The 20,795-nt window shown below is 44.2% G+C and overlaps 1 protein-coding gene across 7 annotated transcripts in view; it reads left to right on the top strand.

Annotated features, from left to right (window-relative positions):
* Traf3 (TNF receptor associated factor 3) overlaps positions 1-20,795 on the top strand; it is a 107,518-nt gene that overhangs the window by 27,798 nt on the left and 58,925 nt on the right. For 6 of the 7 annotated variants that reach the window (XM_040742446.1, XM_040742447.1, XM_040742441.1 and 3 more), the window contains one exon: positions 14,833-14,971. The gene's annotated coding sequence lies outside the window, so the exon portion shown is untranslated. Of the gene's footprint in view, positions 1-12,942; positions 13,275-14,832; positions 14,972-20,795 lie in introns of those variants that run through there. The other variant, XM_040742442.1, reaches the window with a different exon arrangement.

Below are 20,795 nucleotides of genomic sequence, written 5' to 3'. Positions count from 1 at the left end.
AGAAAGTGTAGGAGAGCAATAGCATTAGGAATTGATGGTGACAAGGCAGAAACGGTACAGAATGGACATGTGAGCCTGCTGTGAAAATAATGTAGCTAATAGGCTTAATAATGTTCACATTTTGTTTGTTTGTTTGGTTCTCCCCTTGCCCCAAGACAGGGTTTCTCTATGTAGCCCTGACTGTCCTGCAACTTACTTTGTAGACCAGACTGGCCCAAGTGCTGGACTTAGAGGCATGCATCACCACTCCTGGCATGTTCATATGTTCATATGTTGTAAAAGTAGGCAAGAAAGAGTATATAGCAGAAACTATATGTGTCTTTTTTTGCTGAAAATACATGCGTTCTAATCCTTTGCCCAGAAATTCAGGAATGTTTTACCAAAAGGAAAAAGACAAAACCACTACTGTCTCACAAACAACCCCCCCACACTTGCAATAACAACAACAACAAAACAAAGACAAAAACAAGAATTTTTGCAAGATACATTTCTGTTTTTGACTTGAGGGCAGGTGTGGTAGTAGGGTTTTGGTTTTTCGAGACAGGGTTGTGGTAGTAGTTTTGCCATAGTGGAGATGCCATGGCGGAGAAGTGTGTCTGCTGTTGAGCAGACAGGCAGCATCCTTAGGCAGAGCTTTCGGGTTGTAGGGAAGAGTTTAAATGTAACCTGGAACTACAAACCACAAACAACTTTTGAATTGAAAATTAACAGTTTGTTCTGAGACATGGTCTCCTTCACTTGTTAGCCACGTGTTCAAAAGGGCTCACACTGCTTACCAGGCTCCTGACTCTGGTGTTGGATATTTGGTAGGTCTACAGCTGCAGTTTTGGGTTGACATTTGTTTATACTTTTGATCTGTAGCAGACATTTTTGGGGTCTCATTGATTTCATAAACTGAAGAATTTGAGAGAACCTAGAGACAGTTGGACATGTTCTTGCTGAAGATATTACCAATGTCAGCCATTTACATGTGAAGAGTTTCCATGGAGGTCTGTCAGAGTTGGTACACCAGAGTGTGAGTGTGCTCTTTCAAAGGAAGAGAAGGTGCTGTGCTCCCAGAGACACTCTGAGTTTTAGTGACAGCCAGTTTGAGGACAGAGCCTCTGCAGCCACATATTTCAAGTTTCTCCCTGGAGGAGTAGCCCCACTTTCTGTAGCTACCTTCAAGTAACCTTGAACTGGGTCTTTGTGCAGTCCTGTGACAGCTGTCAGGACAGATTTCATTAACATAGAAGATAGAAAAAAAATAAAGGTTAGATAATACTCATTAGACAATCTTGTGGGTTGTTTTATTATGCCCAACAGAAGATAGAAAACTCTGTGGTTATCAGGCCAGTGGGATGGATGGCCCAGTGCGTAAAGGCGCTTTTCTGAGCAAGCCTGGTTACCCTAGTGTGGTTCCTGGACCCCATGTAAGGATAGGAGGGAAAAACTGACTCCATAAAGTTGTCCTTTGACCTTCATGCATTTTTGTACATACACAAATAATAATAATAAATAAAAACATGTTGCGGTGGTTTAAAAGAAATGGCCCCCAAAGGGAGTAGATGTGGTTTTGTTGAAGGAAGTGTGTCACTGTGGGATGGGCTTTGAGAGGTTTCACACATGCTCAAGCCACACCCACTGAGACAAACCCCTCCCTATTGCCTGCAAGTCAAGATATAGGACTCTTAGCTCCTTCTCCAGCACTGTGTCTGCCTGCACACCAACCACCGTGTTGCACCATGATGATAATGGACTGAACCTCTGAAAATGTAAGCCATCTCAACTGAATGTTTTCTTTTATAAGAGTTGCCACGGTCATGGTGTCTCTTCACAGCAGTGGAAACCCTAACTAAGACATATGTCCTTATCATTTCTGTTGAGCAGAAGTTGTTTTTCTTTTATAAAAAATGAGAGCGCCTCCCACTCCCGTGCTGGAGCTAGAGCACAGGGGCACTAAGAAAGCGCTGTGCCAGTGAGCTGCATCCGCTCTTCAGGGCAGCGTCCTCTGATCATTGCTATTTTCTCTTTAGTACTTCTGAGGTTATTGTATACTTTCCCCTTCTCTTCTCTCTCCAAGCCCTCTCACATATCCCCTCCCTCCCTCCCTTATTTTTCTCTCCCAAATGGCCTCACTATGTAGTCCTGGACCTCCATGTGTAGACTAGGCTAGCCCCAAACTCACAGAGATCTGCCTGCCTCTACCTCCCAAGTGCTGGGATTAAAGGCATTTGCCTTTTTTTTTTCAAGGCCCATCTTTATTTGTTACTGTGTGTGTGTGTGTGTGTGTGTGTGTGTTCCTAAATAGTTAAGTATAAAAAACTGCTCAGTCTGTATAATGTTACTTATATGTATATATGTTCAGGCCTGACCATTCGGTATTGAAAAATCAATTGCTGTGCTCTTCCCCAGGGGGACCACTTCTGTTCTTGGCATTCCTTGCTTGCTTGTAGTTCTTTGTCTAGGGTTGAGGCCAGAGATGTTTCTCAATAGTGTGGTTGGTTATGTAACGGTTGTGTCATGTTTTCTTGACTCAGTTCTGTACTGTTGGACGTGTAGGTTGTTTCCAGTTTTCTCCACTTGACATAGTGTTGTGGTCTTCTGTACTCCCCTGACTGCTGCCAAGACACTGTGTAAACATGTCTGTGTAGTCTATATTATGCAGACTCTTTTTTTTTAAATAAGATCCGTTTGATCTGAATCTTTTCTTAAAACGATTGATTTTATTATTTATTATGTATACAGTGTTCTGTCTGCATGTGTCCCTGCAAGAGGGCACCAGGTCTCATTACAGATGGTTGTGAGCTATTGGGCCCCAGCCCCCACAGCGTCTCTGTGAACTGCTTGTCAGCCAATAACCATGGGTGCATCCTGTTCTCTAGTCCTGGCTTACAGCCCTCGCCTTGCCCCGCTGGCGTCAACCTCTAATTATGAAAACATGAACTATTACACATGGGGTTTCTCCACTGTGCTGTAAGTCTGTATATAAGGCTGCTCCCTCCTTGCAACAAACACACACACACACATTCTCCCAGCACAAATAGCAGGATGTCTTGTCTTTTATTTAAATCTCCAGGCTTTCGACAGATACATTAGACTTGCTTATGGCGCAGGCACCACAGTGAGTCACCATGTAGTTGCTGGGAATTGAACTCAGGACCTCTCGAAGAGCAGTCAGTGCTCCTAACTGCTGAGCCATCTCTCCAGCCCCTTCAGACTCACTCTTTCTTCCTTTCTTCCTTTCTTCCTTCCTTCTTTCCTTCTTTCCTTTCTTTCTGTTGTTTTTTTGTTTTGTTTTTGTTTTTTGTTTTTTTTGGGGGGGGGACAGAGTTTCTCTGTATTGCTTTGGAGGTTGTTCTTGCTCTGTAGACCAGGCTGGCCTTGAACTCACAGAGATCTACCTGCCTCTGCCTCCCGAGTGCTGGTATTAAAGGCATGCACCACCAGCACCTGGCTAGACTGTTATCTTATGTTGTGAGTGTTTTCATTTCAACAAGAAACTGGTTTTAAAATAAGGCTCTGCATAGAATCACTAAGCATATATTCAGTCTCCATGAGGATTCAGTTCTGTTCTGAGGGTTGGGAACAATTTGATAAGTTCAAATTCTGGTCTCCTTGAAGTTGGTATTTTAGTGAATGAAGGAATGGTCAAACGGTAAAGGGTGGCATTGCAACGAAAGGAAAACAGAATCACCATTAGACTCAGGCAGAGTGCTTGCCCTCTTGGCACATTTGCCAGGTCCTTCTGAGTGATTGGCATTTGAGTCAGGACTGAAATAGTCGAGGGCATGGGAGCCATGTGAAGACCTGAGAGCAGAAGTGGGCGTGCTTAGTTTGATGTGTTTGGTTCTTGTGCTGAGGTGGGGGCATGTGAGAAAGGGGTGCCTTTTTTTTTTTTTTTTTTTTTTTTTTTTGGTTTTTCGAGACAGGGTTTCTCTGTATTGTTTTGGAGGCTGTCGGTCCAGCCCGGCCTCGAACTCACAGAGATCCGCCTGCCTCTGCCTCCCGAGTGCTGGGATTAAAGGTGTGCGCCACCAACGCCCGGCAAGGGGTGCCTTTTTGATCTGAGCATTTGTATGGTTCTGTTAATCAGAGCATGGCTGGAGACAGATGGGAGGGAAGGGGACCCTAGGTTCAGTGTTTGAACTTCTGAGTATGAGAAGAGTTTTGGTGCTCAGTTGGGGATGCTGATTGGTCACTGGATATGGGAGCATTGGGGCTCACTGCCACCAGCCTGTGCCTTGGAAGGAGGGGGGGGAGAGGAGGGCAAGGACCCAGTGCCAGGGTGGTGTGTGGCTTTGCCTCTGGAATACCAAGAGCAAGTACAGCAGGAAGGCAAGCCTCTCATTAGGCAGTCAGAGGAAGGGAAGAATGCCCTCCATTGCCTCTGTTTCCAAGAGGGTAAGAGAGACAGGGGGAGGGCTTTGAGGGTACATTGCATTTCATTGTAAACTGAATTTTTTAATAAAAAACAGGAATTCATATCAATTGAGTTGCCTCAATGTGCTTCCCCTCAGGGCTTTCTCTGCTGTGCCTTGAGGGTGCTTTGATGGAGAAGTTTGAGAAGTCACTTCATTATTGTAGGCTGCTGTTGTGTTATTAAATCTCACCCTAGTGAGTGTTTAACCTTAAAGAGTTTGAGATTCACTTCCCATTTTGTTATCCCTAATAGAGTTTTGCAGCTGCTCCAAATATCCCTCCAATTGTGCATCTTAATAGTTGTTTGGCAAGTCTGCATGGCATGCTGTGGTGCCCTTTAGAGATTCCCATCTCCCTCCCATGTAAGGATCCTGCCTAGGCTCCCCAGAAACCATGTCAGGAGCTCTTTCCCCCTGTGTTCTTACTTTGCTTTTATTTTTCAAGATAGAGTTTCTCTGTGTGGCCCTGGCTGTCCTGGAGCTCAAGAGCTCCGCCTGCCTCTGCCTCTGGAGTGCTGGGATTAAAGGCGTGTGCCCCACCTGACTGTGCTTTCACTCTTAGGAGAGGTGCTGCTGCTTGTGACTCTGGCAGGTGCCTGGGTGAGCCAAACACAGGGTTCTTGGCTGCAGTTTATAATAGTTGATAGACAGCAGTGATTAAAAATTGTTGGCATAGCTTGTTTTTGTTTTTGTTTGTTTATTCTTTCTTTCTTTTTGTTTTTTGTTTTTTGTTTTTTGTTTTACGAGACAGGGTTTCTCTGTATTGTTTTGGAGGCTGTCAGTCCAGCCTGGCCTTGAACTCACAGAGATCCGCCTGCCTCTGCTTCCTGAGTGCTGGGATTAAAGGCGTGCGCCACCACCGCCCGGCTATTTATTCTTTCTATAAGTTAATATGAGTAATTTCCTTGGCCATTGAAGTCTAGCCTGACGTGTAACACCAGCACTTAGGAAGTTGAGGCAGGAGGATTTAGAATTTAAGACCAGCCTGGATTATGTAGTGAGACCCTGTCTTAAAAGAAAATTCTTGTGCTTTTATGGGAGAAAGTGCTGTGAGCAGTCATGGGGAAAGCTTTGAGCAAGCAGAGATCTGGCCTTCTTCTTTCTTGAGAAAGGTTCTCGTGTAGCAGAGGCTGTTGTGGAGCTCCAGATCTTCTTGCCTCTCCCTCCCTCCTCACTAGGAACAAGTGCAGTGACTAGACTGCCACCTCAACGTAGTCCTTCTTCCTTTTGAAGGATAGCGTGACAGAGGTGTGGAGGGAGTTGATCCATAATTAGTTCATATGTGCATGGCTCGGTCTTTCATACTCAAGTCCCCATGCTGGCTGAAATTTGATGCCCTGTGACTAATATCTCTCTCCCCCAGCCCATAGGAACCACCACCCTACACCTTGCTTCGACTTTTTAAAATCCATGTAGAATGTATCTGGAATGTTTCACTTAACATAATATTCTTTTTTTAATTTATTGATTTTTTTATGTGCATTGTTGTTTTGCCTTGGGTGTCAGTTCCCCTGAAACTGGAGTTGCAGGCAGTTGTGAACTGTCATGTGGGTGCTGGGAATTGAACAGTTGGTGCTTTGAACCACTGAACCATCTCTCCAGCCCAACATAATATTCTTGAGGTTCATCTGTGAACACGTTAATAATAACACACATTGGCAGTTGCTGAAAGAATAGCTCTTAAATGTTTACCAAATACAACAAAAAGAGGTGGTGATAGGTATGCCAGTCTTTTCTCAGTGAGACAGTATACCAAGGTATTGTTTGAACCCATAAACGTATACATTTTTCATAATTAAAAAACTCTAGCTGGTAGGATGCATGCCTGTAATCTCGGCACTCAGGAGTGGGAGAGAGGAAGATTCTAAGTTCAAGGACAGTCTGGCCTGCATAGTCAAACTCTCTCTCTTTCCATAAAATTCTAACTGGTCTGCCACCTCCCACACTTTCATGCTTCTCCACTCCAGGTCTCCAAGGTGGGCTGTCTGAGTCATCTGGACTCTAGCCTACCATAGCACTGTTTGCCAGCCATAGCCCATGTTCCTCACAGCTCTCTGGCAGCCTGCAGAGGCCTTCATGCTTCCTAGTGATTTATCAGCTCCCCTCCTTGCTGTCCCATACTAGCCACAGCTGAACTTGCTGGGTGCAACAAGTCCAGCCTCCTCATTCAGGCTCTCTCCTGCCAGCCAGGAAAATACCCAACATCTCCCCAGTTATATGCACACACACACCAACACAAAATGGTACTGTTTCCTGGCCAGTAAAGGGCACATCCTCAATACTGTCCATTTGCATCTAGTGTATCATGTCTCAGCCAGAGCTTATCCTGCTGACATTGACCACAGTCCTTTATCTGCAACTCTTAGGAATAGGCATCCTAAAATTTGGATATAGTATTAATAATATAACCCAGAGACAGATATTGGGGTTCAAGCTAAAGGTCAGAAAAGCAAAGCAGCCGCTACTAGAGAGCTCTCACCTCTGCCAGTGCTCAGACTGAAGGAATGATCCACCAAACCTTAGATTGCATCTCCAGACTATACTGTTCCTCACCAAATCTTAGACTCCTAGATTGCTCTCTGAGACTGCACTGAGCTCCTTATAAACTCTCTAGTGCTGAGAGTTCTTTCAGGCTGATTACATTTGTGTAGCCCAGAGTAGTCTTGGACTCAGAGGTCTATCTGCCTCTGTCTCCTAAATCCTGGGTTTAAAGGTGTGTGCCATCACTGCCTGTTATCTGTAGCCTGTGGCTTGCTTTACATTCTGATCCCCAGGTAAGCTTTATTAAATCATAAACAATATTTGGAACTTTGAAGTTTCTGAAGAAAATTAGTGAATGTAACACACATTGTAGAATAGTACCTTGTCATCAGACAGATACACCAAATTTAAAAAGTAGTTTGCATTGCAGAATTTTCTTTTATTGTCTATTCTGACTTTTAAGTAATGATGCCAGGATATGGAGGTATCACTGTGACTTTATGGTTAATACTTGTAAACAGTTTACTCAGCTGGGTTAAAAGAGTCTTGCTGGGCATGGTGGATAACTGTAATCTCAACATTTGTGAGGTGGAAGAGGAGGATCAGGTCATTCTCTGCTGCATCACAAGTGTAGATTAGAGGCACACTTGGGGTCCTGTCTCAGAAACAGTAAATTTTTAAAAAGGGAACTAACTTCTAAAGTAAGTTACGGGATTGGGGCGCACACGCTGCAGATGGCCACCCTCTGATGTTTTGAATGCACAGTAGGTCATGTAGTATAAAATGTCTGTCTCTGTGTTCTGATAGACATAGCTGTAAAAAAGAACAGGAAAGCTTCAGGGTTTTGGTAGCTAAAATATATGCTTTCATGAGTATTAAAAACAATGATGAAGATAGCATGTGGAAAACCCTGAGTCTCTAGAGAAAAGTGCTTTTGTGTTGAAGCACCATGGCAAGACTCTCTTGACACTTCAGATGGGGTCACAGTCTTGGAAAAAAATCATGTCAACATTTTAATGTTCACTAGTCAAGCATCATGGCACACATTTGTAACCCTTGTACTCACCTGAGGCAGGAGGATGGTGAGTTTGAGGCTCTCTTGGGCTGTGGAGTGAGACCTGTCAGAAACAGCATAATCTGAAGCAGTCTCAAGATTTTACTTTGCCTAATTATAGGAATAGCAAGCAACACACTGTCTAAATTAAGTTAGTTTGTTTATTTATTTTTCTCGAGACAGGGTTTCTCTATGTAGCCCTGGCTATCCTTGAACTCCCTCTGTGTACCAGGCTGGCTTCAAACTCAGAAATCCACCTGTTTCTGCCTCCTGAGTGCTAGGTTTAAAGGTGTGCACCACCATTGCCCAGCTAAATTTAGATTATCTATGTTGCCAATATGCAGATTTTAAAACTATGAATTTGCTAATATGAATAGTTATAAATATAGCCACAAAAAGAATTTGGTCTATGGAACCAAAAGTGTATATATCTGTAGTAGTTTCTTTTCTTGATTTCAGTTAACAGAGAGGTATCCCTATACCTATAATTCCTGGTAACTTAGTGAGAACACCCAGAACTTTCAGGTCAAAATAAATTTTCCCATATGTAAAATAGTGAGTTGTGAGTAGATGTGATTCTCTATCCCAGAAAGTAGAGATACATTATTGTGATGGTGACTTCAACCAGTTACAGAATTACATTTAGGTTACCCCACTCCCACCCCCAGAAAGTAGAGATACATTATTGTGATGGTGATTTCAACCACTTACAGAATTACATTTAGGTTACCCCCCTCCCACCCCCACACAGAGTTTCATGGTGTAGCCTTGGCTGTCTTGGAACTCACTCTGTAGACCAGGCTAGCCTCAAACTGAGTGCTGGGATTAAAGGCTTGCACCATCATGCCTGGCTAAACTGGCTGGGTTTTTTGTTTGCTTGCTTTTAAGATTTATTTATCTATCTATTTTTTTATTTATTTCACATGTATGAGTGTATTGCCTGCATGTATGTATGCATGTGCTTTGGATCTCCTGGAACTGGTGTGACAGATGGTTGGAGCCATCGTGTGGGTCCTGGGAATTACACTTGGGTCCCTGGCAAGAGAGACTTTTAACCACTGAGCTGTCTGCAACCCTCTAAGCCCCTTGCAGTCTAGGCTTGTCTCTTTCTCCTCATCTTCTGTCTCCACCTCCTGAGTGCTGGTACTACAGGCATTATCAGTGAATGGTTTTCTGTGTTTTCTATTCAGGCACTATCCCATTGACTCCTTTGTTTCTTCCCAGGCTAATTTTGGTGACTGGGTTGTGATTTGAAGTCACAAGTTAATTGTAATGCTGTTTAGATTTTTAAACTTTAAAAAAGGTTTTATTAGCCAGGTGGTGGTGGCGCACACCTTTAATCCCAGCACTTGGGAGGCAGAGGCAGGCGGATCTCTGAGTTTGAGGCCAGCCTGGTCTACAAGAGGTAGTTCCGGGACAGCCTCCAAAGCCACAGAGAAACCCTGTCTCGAAAAACAAACAAAAAAACAAAAATTTAAAAAAAAGAAGGTTTTACTTAGCTGGACATGATGGCATATACCTTTAATTTCAGCACTTGGAGGGAGAGACAGGCAGATCTGAGTTTGAGGCCAGCCTAGTCAATAGTGAGTTAGTTCCAGGACAGCTCCGGCTACACAGAGAAACCCTGTGTTGAGAAACCAGAAAGCAAACAAAACAATGGAAGATTGTTTTTCATTCTTCACTTGTATATATGTGTGTGTGTGTGGGGGGTAACTACATTTAATGTCAGGTGGTTGTAAGCCACTGTGAGGCTCCTGGGAACTGACCAGCAAATGCTCTTAACCGCTCAGCCATCCCTCTGTTTTAACCACTCAGCCATCCCTCTGGCCCCCTTTCACGTTTTTAAGTGTCTAAGTGAAATCTCTGGGAATGGTTTTATAATTCATATCAAATCCACATAAATGTGCACAAATAATAGTTAAATTGCCTAAGTTAGAGTATTAATTATAACATGGCTATTTAGTGAAGGGGTAGGTCTTACTATGGTCATTCCAAAGTCTCTATTTTATATGTATTTAAACAAAGTTAGATTTGAGAAAATGTCTGAGTTTTACAATTTTATTATTATTATTATTTTGGTTTTTCAAGACAGGGTTTCTCTGTATTGTTTTGGAGGCTGTCCTGGAACTAGTTCTGTAGACCAGGCTGGTCCTGAACTCACAGAGATCCACCTGCCTCTGCCTCTTGAGTGCTGAGATTAAAGGTGTGCCCCACCAACGCCCGGCTCTACAATTGTATTTTGTAACCATTGTGCGAACATTTTGAGGCAGCTTGTCCTTTCAAGGGCCTTTCACACACATTGTCGGCTGAGAGTCACATTGTCTCCATGGGGTTGGTAGCGTGTGTCTCATTTCTCTCCTGGGACATGGGACCTAGGATTCAGCATAAGAGTAGTTGCTTGAGAAGAGTCACAACAGAGTAGTGAGGGACCTTTCTGGTCTGTAGACCAGAGGAGCAGGTGCTGTTCTCTGGACAAGAGTCATGCCACATTAGCAGTAACTTGAAGGTGCCCTGCCTGAGTGTTCGCACACTCAGAAAGCTAATCCTCAATTGTAGCCGCCAGTAAAATACAAGTAGCAGGAAGCCACCAACACCGACCTGTGGAACCCATGCATACTCCCACTGAACTTCCCTATCTAGACTTTCCAGTGGTCAGACTGTTCTAAAGGTAGAATGAAGGGTCACAAGAAGAATGCCTCTTGTTTACCAGCGCCTGCACTGGGGGCAGGTTGTGTCAGCCCTTTTCTATCCCATGTATTGTATACCGATTAGCTGCTGGCCCCACTGCTGTAGGTGTCCCCAGGAGGCTCAAGAGTCTCAGGTTGGAGTATAGGGCCTGACTTCATTGGGCTGCATTGGACTGCCAGCTCAGTGGAGAAATTGAGCTGCCATGCTACAACTGCCTGCAGCTGGTGGCATTAAGGTGACCACAGACAAGCCTTGGTTCCTGACTTGAAAGGTAGAGCTCTGCTGGGACTTCAGTGGAGCGCCCAGAGTGGCACCTAAATTTGCCCAGCAGCATGCGGTGAAAGCTCCTCTGAGGGTTTAACTACTCTAGTGAGTCTCAAGTACAGTGATGACAGAAAGACATTTCCTCCTGCTGTCTCTCTGTTCATTTTCTATGTGCTATGAGATTTTCCAGGTGAGTCAGGAATTTACTAGTGAGTCGAATCAACAGTCATGCATCCCAAAAGGAGGGCGGATATGTGTGCAGAATGTACCAGTGATTGAAGAGTGAGAGCATCATAGTGCTCACATCAGCATAGCTACCACAGACAGTCCTACAGCAGTTCATTGCTGACCAGATGTCAATGCGATGGAACTGTATTCATGTATTCGTGTCTTGCTTGGAAAAAGAGACAGAGCAGGAAGATTAGAAAATGTTCTTGCCAGGCACTGGTACCACATGCCTTTAATTCCAGCACCCAGGAGGTAGATTTACTGCAGAGGCAGGAGGATCTCTCTGAGTTTGAGAATTAATTCCAGGACAGCCAGGGCTACACAGTGAAACCCTGCCTTGAAAAACCAACAACTTAGGACCCTTGTACTTCAGTTTCCCTATCTGTCATGTGGAGATGATACTAGCAGCTACCTCACAGGGATAATTGGGTGCTGTGACTGAGATTGATGGTGAGTCTTCTGTGAACAGCAACCACAACATCATGTAATACACGTGGGATATATGTAATGAACATAGTGTGTTAACCCTTGGGGATGATAGGAGAAGGGGAAGGAATTTCTGAAAATTTCCTGGAAGTGGTCCCAGAGGCTGTGGTTAAAGCACACTAGGTAGATAGAGATGAAGAGAAAGCCTTTCCATGATACCTGCATGAGTGTCTGGGAGTGGTCGGCATAGCTTCTCTGTATTCATTCCTTCTCCTAGTCCTTGATCTATACTGCCTATTCAAGTCAGACTGGCTGCAGGTTACAGTAGAACAAACCACATCTGAGCAGAGGCCACTGCAGTCACCAGAAACCTGCTGTTAACCTGCTGAAGGCAATGAGTAGGACTGCATGGCGCAGAGCTGCCTGTTAGGTTCACATTCTGACCCTGCCGCTTGGTTCTCATAGCCTTGGGCAAGTGCATGCCACAGATACAAGATACTGTGATGCTTTGTCAGCTGTGGGTGCACAGTGCTGCGCAGGATGCTGCTGTGAGTCTAGAGGTTCAGCACTATCGTTAGAGTGGAGTCCACAAACCCACACAGGGATGTGCACGCGGCCAATCCACTCTTTCATCCCTCATAGGTTCCTTCCTTATAGGACCTTGCCCTGATCCCCGTCTGATCCCCAGAATAGCTCCTGTTCTCCCTGTGGTGCACTGGCCCAGACCATAAAACACTTGTCCTCACACCTGGAGTGACTTGTTGCCCAGATGCATTCTCACTGGATGGCCTGTACCTGTCATTCACATCCCCTTTCCATGTAGTTCATAGTGTTTATCAAATGAATCAATGAATGAACAAATTAATTAATGCAATGTAAAAGTAATTTAAGAAACTGCTGCTATTGTTAAAGTCTCTTTTCCTAAATTTAATTGCATAGTCAATGGTTTAATGTTTGAGGTCTTTTGACTACATGGTGCTTTTTACCATACTAGGAAGGCGTCTGGGTGTCCAGGTGAAAGCTACTTGGACAGGACTAGACATACTTACAGGTTGGCTTTTTTTTTTTTTTAAAGCTGTAATTTGCTCTCCGAGCTTCTCAGCAGGAGCCTGGAAGCTGACAATTCTTGATGGCAGATGTGCACGGTCCTCACAGGCAGCTTGAGCATTAAAGACTGTGTGTCACTATGCACATTTCATTCATTTCAGCATTGTTATCTGGCTCAGCCAGTTGTCCCAGCCATACCCCAGTATAAACCATAAGCCAGGCAGCCTTTAGGAAACAGGTTGGAAACCCAGAAATACCTCTAGAAGTTTGTAACATTTTTTTAAGATCCTTAAAAAAAAATCTTTGTGGCTCCAAAGGCAGCTCCCTCTGCCGAGAAGTCTGTCTCAGCGCCTGTGCTTCTGAGGTTGGTAGCTTTCAGAAAGACTGCAATGCAGCGGTTAGCAAAGCCCTGTTAACATGGAAGCCGCCCGCTCCCCTTCCACACTGCTGCCTGTGAGCCAGAGAGGAGATGGTGGGTCTCATATGCATGCCCTAGGACCCTCCGTTCTGTGATTAGACACAGGCAATTTTTTTGAGTGCCTTGGCTAGCACAGGCTTGTCCTGCAGCAGCTCTTAGTTTCTGGTGCAGTGGGCTTTCCTCGGAATGTGAAACTGAAGATGCCTTTGCAGTTTGTGCCTGATAATTTTGTTTTCATCTGTGAGTTCAGATGGTGGGTTATACAAAGGTAAGGGACTTTAAAAGGCATGCATTTATGTGTTTTAAGTATTTATGAATATCCAAAATCAAAGTAAATTATGATTTGAATATATCTCCACAGAATCTAAGAAATAAAACTTTGTATCTTGTTAATGACAGTTTTGACATTTGAAGAATTGTCTTATTTATTGTGAACTAATGTCCTCTAATGAATTACTCGGGATGTTTTTTGAAAAGGGTTTGCTTTTCCTTTGGCTTTCTAATAAACAAGCTTGACTCTCAGAAATGTAGGTATGGGTTATAATATTTGTTCCTTTTAAACAATGACAATTCATTGATCTGGCATAAGATATTTCATTTTTCTGGCATAGGCTATATCATCAGCCATATGATGACAGATGATGAAGTCCGGTTGCTTGAGTTCTTATTTTTCCTCAGATGAAAATCGTCAGATGAGTTTTTTTTTCCTCCAAGTGTGGAGCTCTGTGCTTATGTATGGGATGAGCAGGTACTTCCTTCAGCTGGTCCTCTTTGTTTATCTAAGAGGGAGGCTAAATCCAAACTCAGATTGGTCTTGCTATAAATTGGTGACCCTAAATGCATTGAATGCTTCATAGTTGTTAATTTTATATGTCCAACACCAAGAAATATAATGTCAGGGTTACCATGGCAACTGCATGTGCTCTGAAAAGCTTGTGAATGGGCTCTGAGCCTCCTGGCATTTTAACTGAGATTTTCCAGCTGAGAGCCTGCATACATGATGAGTGTAAATACATTCAGCTTTCTGTGGAAAGCACATCCTGTCTCTGTGCTTACCAGAGTTGGCTACCCCTGCTCCGTTCTTTCTTTGGTGACATCTGCCTTGCCTCTTGGTTCCTGGTCACAGACTATGGTTGAAAGATTGTTTTCATCCTTAAGTTGGGGATCATTAGAATGGGGCTGACAATGCCTGGTAATCTCCCCATCCTGACTGTACTTGCTGCTTTGTGGTGTGGTGTCTCGGTGGAGTTTTCTGTTCATGTGAAGACCTTCTTCCCAGAAGTTTCCGGGCCCCAGAACCTGACTTCCTCTTAGCTTATAAGTTATGGTGGTTGGTTTGGAGAAGGGAATCCAGTGATCAAGCTTGTGAAAATTATAAAGGAGGGCCCATGGCTTCATTATCAAAGGATTTCTGACAACATTTACAGCTAGTTCACTCCCCAAGCTGAGTGTGGTGGTGCACACCTTTAATCCCCATACTCAGGAGGCAGAGGCAGACAGATCCCTGAGTTCAAGGCCAGCCTGGTCTATATAGTAAGTTCCAAGCCAGCCATAGCTGCAAAGAACTCTCAGACAACAAAAAGTCAGTCTTCCGTGTACATTTAAACCACATTGCAGTCTTTTTGGAGACAGGGTCTTGCTTTAAAGCCCTCTGTGTGCTTGAATTTACAAGTATACCTATCTGACCTAGAACTCAGAATTATATGGTGTACTTTTTAATTTGAAGGTAGGTTATTCTTTGAGTTACCCATTAGTGGGTGTATTGTTGTGGCTTACGTATGGGCCTCATTTAGGATCTTTGTCTAATACTGTCCCTTTATTTTCAGATGAAGAAACTGAGGCCCAAAGAAGTTATCCACTTGGTTGAGGTCCCAGAATAGATCAGAACCAGTTCGCTGTCAGAAACCTGCGCCTGGATCCTGGCTGTCTGTCTGATCCCCTGAGGTTCACGTCCTCACAGACAAGGTTTGCTCCTAGCTTTGTTTTCCTTTTGTCAAAAAGGGGGTCTTTTCATAATTTCAGGTCTCTAACTTAGAACTTTCAATTAAAAAATTAAATTTCAACATTTCTTTTTTTCTTGCATCTTTTATGAACTTGTGCTTAGTGTGCAGATACTGACACATTCATGGGAAGGACATGGCGTGTGCCCTACGTGCCACCTGCTGTGCTGAGAACTGTGAGCAGTCATGAGCTATCTGGTTACATTCTGAATTGAGGAGCCTGCCCGGGAGATGCAGGCATGAGGACCTCAGTTTGGATCCCCGAATCCTAAGTGCCAGGGCTTGGGGGAGAAGGGAGAGGTAGAGACAGGAAAGTCCCCAGGCCTGCTGGTGAGTGAGTCTACCAAGTCAGCAAGTTCCAGGTTTAGTAAGAGACCTTGTGCTAAAAATTGAGGTGGAGATACCAGGTGGTGGTGGCAATGCCTTTAATCCCAGCATTCGGTAGGCAGAGGCAGGCAGATTTCTGTGAGTTTTGAGGCCAGTCAGGAATCTTGTCTGGGGGGGGGGGAAGGAAGGAAGGAAAAGAAAAAAAGAGGTGGAAAATGACGGAATAAGAGACTCAGTGTCAGCCTCTTGCCACTGAGACACACACACACTTGAGACACACACACACTTGAGACACACACACACTTGAGACACACACACACTTGAGACACACACACACTTGAGACACACACACACACTTGAGACACACACACACTTGAGACACACACACACTTGAGACACACACACACTTGAGACACACACACACTTGAGACACACACACTTGAGACACACACACACTTGAGACACACACACACTTGAGACACACACACACTTGAGACACACACACACTTGAGACACACACACTTGAGACACACACACACTTGAGACACACATACACTTGAGACACACACACACACGAGACACACACACACTTGAGACACACACACACTTGAGACACACACACACTTGAGACACACACACACACTTGAGACACACACACACTTGAGACACACACACACTTGAGACACACATAACTTGAGACACACACACACTTGAGACACACACACACTTGAGACACACATACACTTGAGACACACACACACACACTTGAGACACACATACACTTGAGACACACACACACTTGAGACACACACACACTTGAGACACACATACACTTGAGACACACACACACACACTTGAGACACACACACACTTGAGACACACACACACTTGAGACACACACATACACTTGAGACACACACACACTTGAGACACACACACACTTGAGACACACACATACTTGAGACACACATACACTTGAGACACACACACACTTGAGACACACACACACACTTGAGACACACATACACACTTGAGACACACATACACTTGAGACACACATAACTTGAGACACACACATACTTGAGACACACACACACTTGAGACACACACACACGAGACACACACACACTTGAGACACACATACACTTGCAGTTCTGACTTAACACCTGTATTCAGTTACCATCATGACAGTGCACTTAAGAAGGCAGAATGACATAACAAAAGGCTCAGTCATCTATCTGCTTATTTTTGGTTTTTTGAGACAGGGTTTCTCTGTATTGTTTTGGAGGCTGTCTTGGAACTCTCTCTGTAGACCAGGCTGGCCTTGAACTCACAGAAATCCACCTGCTTCTGCCTTTCTGAGTGCTGGGATTAAAGGTGTGTGCCACCACCACCTGGCTCAATGTATGTATTACAGGTAGTAAGAAGTTACCTTCTCAGACATTGAAATGCAAATTGATTTTCCAGCCAGATTTTGGTTAATCATGGTCTTTAATTTTTTAAAATAATTTATTTTGTGTGCATTGGTATTTTGCCTGCTTGTATGTCTGTGTGAGGGTGTCACATCTTGGAGTTAGACAGTTGTGAGCTGCCATGTGGGTGCTGGGAATTGAACCCACATCCTTTGGAAGAGCATCCAGTACTCTTAACCACTGAGCCATTTCTCCAGCCCTCAGTGGTTTTTAATTTTCAAAAAAAATTAAGATTTTTATTGTAGGCCACTTAGGGTGACAGGTTGTATCATTTTCTTTTCTCTCTGCCTCTCTACTTTTTCTTTCTTTCTTTTTTTTTTTTAAAGACAGGTTCTTTTCCATGTAGCCTGGCCATCCTAGAACTCTCTCTTTACACCAGACTGGTGTTAAACTCACAGAGGTCTCTACCTTTGCCTCTTCAGTGCTGGGATTAAAGGTGTACACCACCACACCTGGTTTCTTCTCCTAAAAAAAAGAATTATTTTTTTATTTCTATTTTCTTTGTAAGGGTGGAGACATGAATGGCTGTAAGCTGCCACATGGGTGCTGAGTACCTAACCCTGACCCTCTGAAAAAGCAGCCAGTGCTCTTAGTCATTGAGCTTCTCTCAAGCCCTCTCTTCTTCTTTCTCGGCTGCTCTGCTTTATTCACTGAGCCATCTTACTGGCCCAAGATGTGTTTTTATTAACACAATTCATATAGCATGAACTGTCTGTATCCATCTCTGGTGTGTTCATAGTTGTTCAGAATCCTATTCAGTTTTAGAACATTCAACCTGAACATCAACCTGAAGTTATGGACTCTCAATTTATTCTGCAGACAAATAAGAGTGAAGACCAGCATCATGGCACATTTCAGTGAACCGTGATGCCGCCCACCCGTGTGCTTTACCCTGCAGGCACAGAGTCAAGCTGAAAAGTGAGTGGTAGCCTGCAGCCACGCTTCAGAAGCTTCTTATGTGAATAAGAGTTGATGTGAGGCTCTGATGAGAGGGGAGCTGTAAACTAGATTTTTTGAGGAAGAAGTCAATTTTGATAGAACATAGGTCACACTACAGACAGATAGAAGGACATCTGTGGCAGATCTTCCTGTCAGATGAAAGTAGACTACAGGGTTTGCGTTTATGTGTAGGACGTGCCTACACAATTTTCCTTTACCTTGTGTGCATGTTTGAGGCTTGTTTATGTAGCCCTTGTCTGTATCTTTCAGTTCAGAGGACTCAGCAGACCAGAGAACAAGACTTCAGACTGTCCTCCTTTAGTTTGTATGGTGGTTTGTAAAAAAAATAGCTCCCAAAGGGAGTGGCACTATTAGGCGGTATGGCCTTGTTGGAAGAAGTGTGTCACTGTGACCTTGAGGTCTCTTTTGCTCAAGCTTCCCTCAGTGTGACAGTCAGTTGACTTCTTGTTGCCTGCATGATACAGCACTCTCCGCTCCAGCACCACGTGTCCTGCATGCTGCCATGCTCCCCATCCCGAAGATAGTGAACTATACCTCTGAAACTGTACGTGAGCCATCCCCAATTAAATATTTTCTTTATAAGAGTTGTCGTGGTCATGGTGTCTCTTGACAGCAATACAAACCTTACTAAGACAGGCTGTAACATTTCTGTGTAATTTCTACTGTAGCATTAAAACCATGTCCCTGTACTTAACAGTCTGAATTAAAATATTCCCAAAGAAAGTACTAGCATGAGGCCATGATTGCCGCACCGTCAGAAGTTGCCTCTGGTCACACCACCAGAAGTTGCCTCTGACCACACCGTCCGAAGTTGCCTCTGACCACACCGTCAGAAGTTGCCTCTGACCACACCGTCAGAAGTTGCCTCTGACACTCCGTCTGTGGAAGACACTCAGCCCTGGTGATAGTCTTGGTGGGTACCTCCTGTGCAGCCTGCCTGGCCCTAAGCTATGTGCTTCCACGCCGAGATGTCCTTTCTTTCAGACCTAGTGATAGTCCTGCTGCCCAGAATACCAGGGATGTGCTTGGCTTAGGACCATCACTCAGAACCTGGGGTTCCTCAGCAGTGCTCCCTCTTTCTGAAGATAGTACGCTACTGTTGTCATCGTGGTCCATGTGACCACTGCAGTGCCATTGCTAAACCAGTAAACAAATTGTCTCCTACTTTTCAATTTGCTCATGTAAAATTCTGTTGGTAGTATTAACTTAGAACTGGTTTTTAATATATGATTTGTTTAAGAATGCCTTTAATCCCAGCGGAACAGGAGGATTTTCGTGAGTTTGAGGCTAGACTGGTCTGCATCGAGTTTCAGGACAGCCAGGTGGGACTCTGTCTCAAAAAAAAAAAAAAAAAAAAAAAAAAAGCAGACACCTGCTACTTCCTGCCCCTCACTAGGACAGATGAGTTGGCACATTGTCCTAAGTGCTATGTCAGATCTTCCAGCATTGCCATCATGAAAAAGGTAGTTCAGCAGCTCTGCCTGGAGACCAGGTTCAACAATGTGAAACTTCCCAGGCATCTGCAGACTCAGAAACAGTTCTGTTTACAGAATGTTCAAAATGACCCTCTGTTGACTGGAGTGTCATCCTCAGGCCCCAGAAAGTCTGCTCCATTTGTAGTTACATTTTCCAGAGGTTTCTCAAAGTAGACTCAAACTTACAGAGATCCACTGGCCTCTGCCTCTAGGGTGGTAGGATTAAAGGCATGTGCCACCACCGCCCATCAATAAAGATAATTTTAAAATACCATTTGGTGCCGGGGGTTGGTAGCACACGCCTTTAATCCCAGCACTCGGGAGGCAGAGGCAGGCGGATCTCTGTGAGTTCGAGGCCGGGCTGGACCAACAGCCTTTAAAGCAATACAGAGAAACCCTGTCTCATAAAACAACAAAAAAAAAAAAATACCATTTGGTATCTGGCATTCATTTAACATAGAGGTGTTTCATTTTGTGTTTGGAAAAGGTGAGAAATGTCCTTCCTTCCTTCCCTCCTTTCCCTCCCTCCCTCCCTCCCTCCTTCCTTCCTTCCTTCCTTCTTTGTTTTCTTTTCTAGTGAGAGGTGTGGGGGGAAAATAGGAAAGTGTATGCAGTCACATGTACCCAGGCATGTGCAGAGGGAGACGTCACCTGTCTTCCTCCATCACCCTCAGCTTTATTCTCTGGACACAGGGTCTCACAGGCTGGCTGGCCAACAAGCTCTGGAATTTGCCAGTGGTAGGGGTGGGTTACAGGCATGTGTGGCCATGCCCAATTTTTTTATGTGGATACTGGGGATTCAAACCCAGATCCTCATGCTGGCATAGCAATCACTCTTATCCATTGAGCCATCTCCCCAGCCCTGAGAAGTATGCTTTCAACAAACACAATTTTTAAGCTCAAGAGTCTTTCCCAATTCACCTAATCACTTATAAAGTGCTGTGTACATGTCCTGCACTTACACACACACACACACACACACACACACACACACACAAAACACATTCTTCATGGAATGAGATATACAACACTGCACTACTTTTTAAGTGTTTACTTTTTTTCTTACTGCATTTACCTGTGTCTATTTTCAAATATGAGGATTAGAGAAAATGGTTAATTTCTGTTATCGTTTAGAGTATGGCATAAATGTCCTCTTGGGGAGATCTTCCCTATAGCCCTATGCATAGGAGTCCCTACTCTATATATTGTGTATCTTCTGTCTTAGGGTTTCTTTGGTTGGTTGGTTGGTTGTTTTTTGTTTTTTTGAGACAGAGTTTCTCTGTAGCTTTGGAGCCTCTCCTGGAATTCTGTAGAACAGGCTGGCCTTGAACTCACAGAGATCCGCCTGCCTCTGTGCCCTAGTGCTGGGATTAAAGGTGTGCGCCACCACAGTCTGACATGTCTTACTTAGGGTTTCATTTGCTGTGAAGAGACATCATGACCACCACAAATCAATCTCTCTGTCTCTGTCTGTCTCTCTCTCTCTCTCTCTCTCTCTCTCTGTGTCTCTGTCTCTGTCACTCTCTCTGTCTGTCTCTCTGTGTGTGTCTCTCTC

The sequence above is a fragment of the Mesocricetus auratus genome, unplaced genomic scaffold (assembly GCF_017639785.1).
Source record: "Mesocricetus auratus isolate SY011 unplaced genomic scaffold, BCM_Maur_2.0 Super-Scaffold_15014, whole genome shotgun sequence".
Classification (NCBI taxonomy): domain Eukaryota; kingdom Metazoa; phylum Chordata; class Mammalia; order Rodentia; family Cricetidae; genus Mesocricetus; species Mesocricetus auratus.
This window is presented reverse-complemented; position numbering and strand designations above follow the sequence as displayed.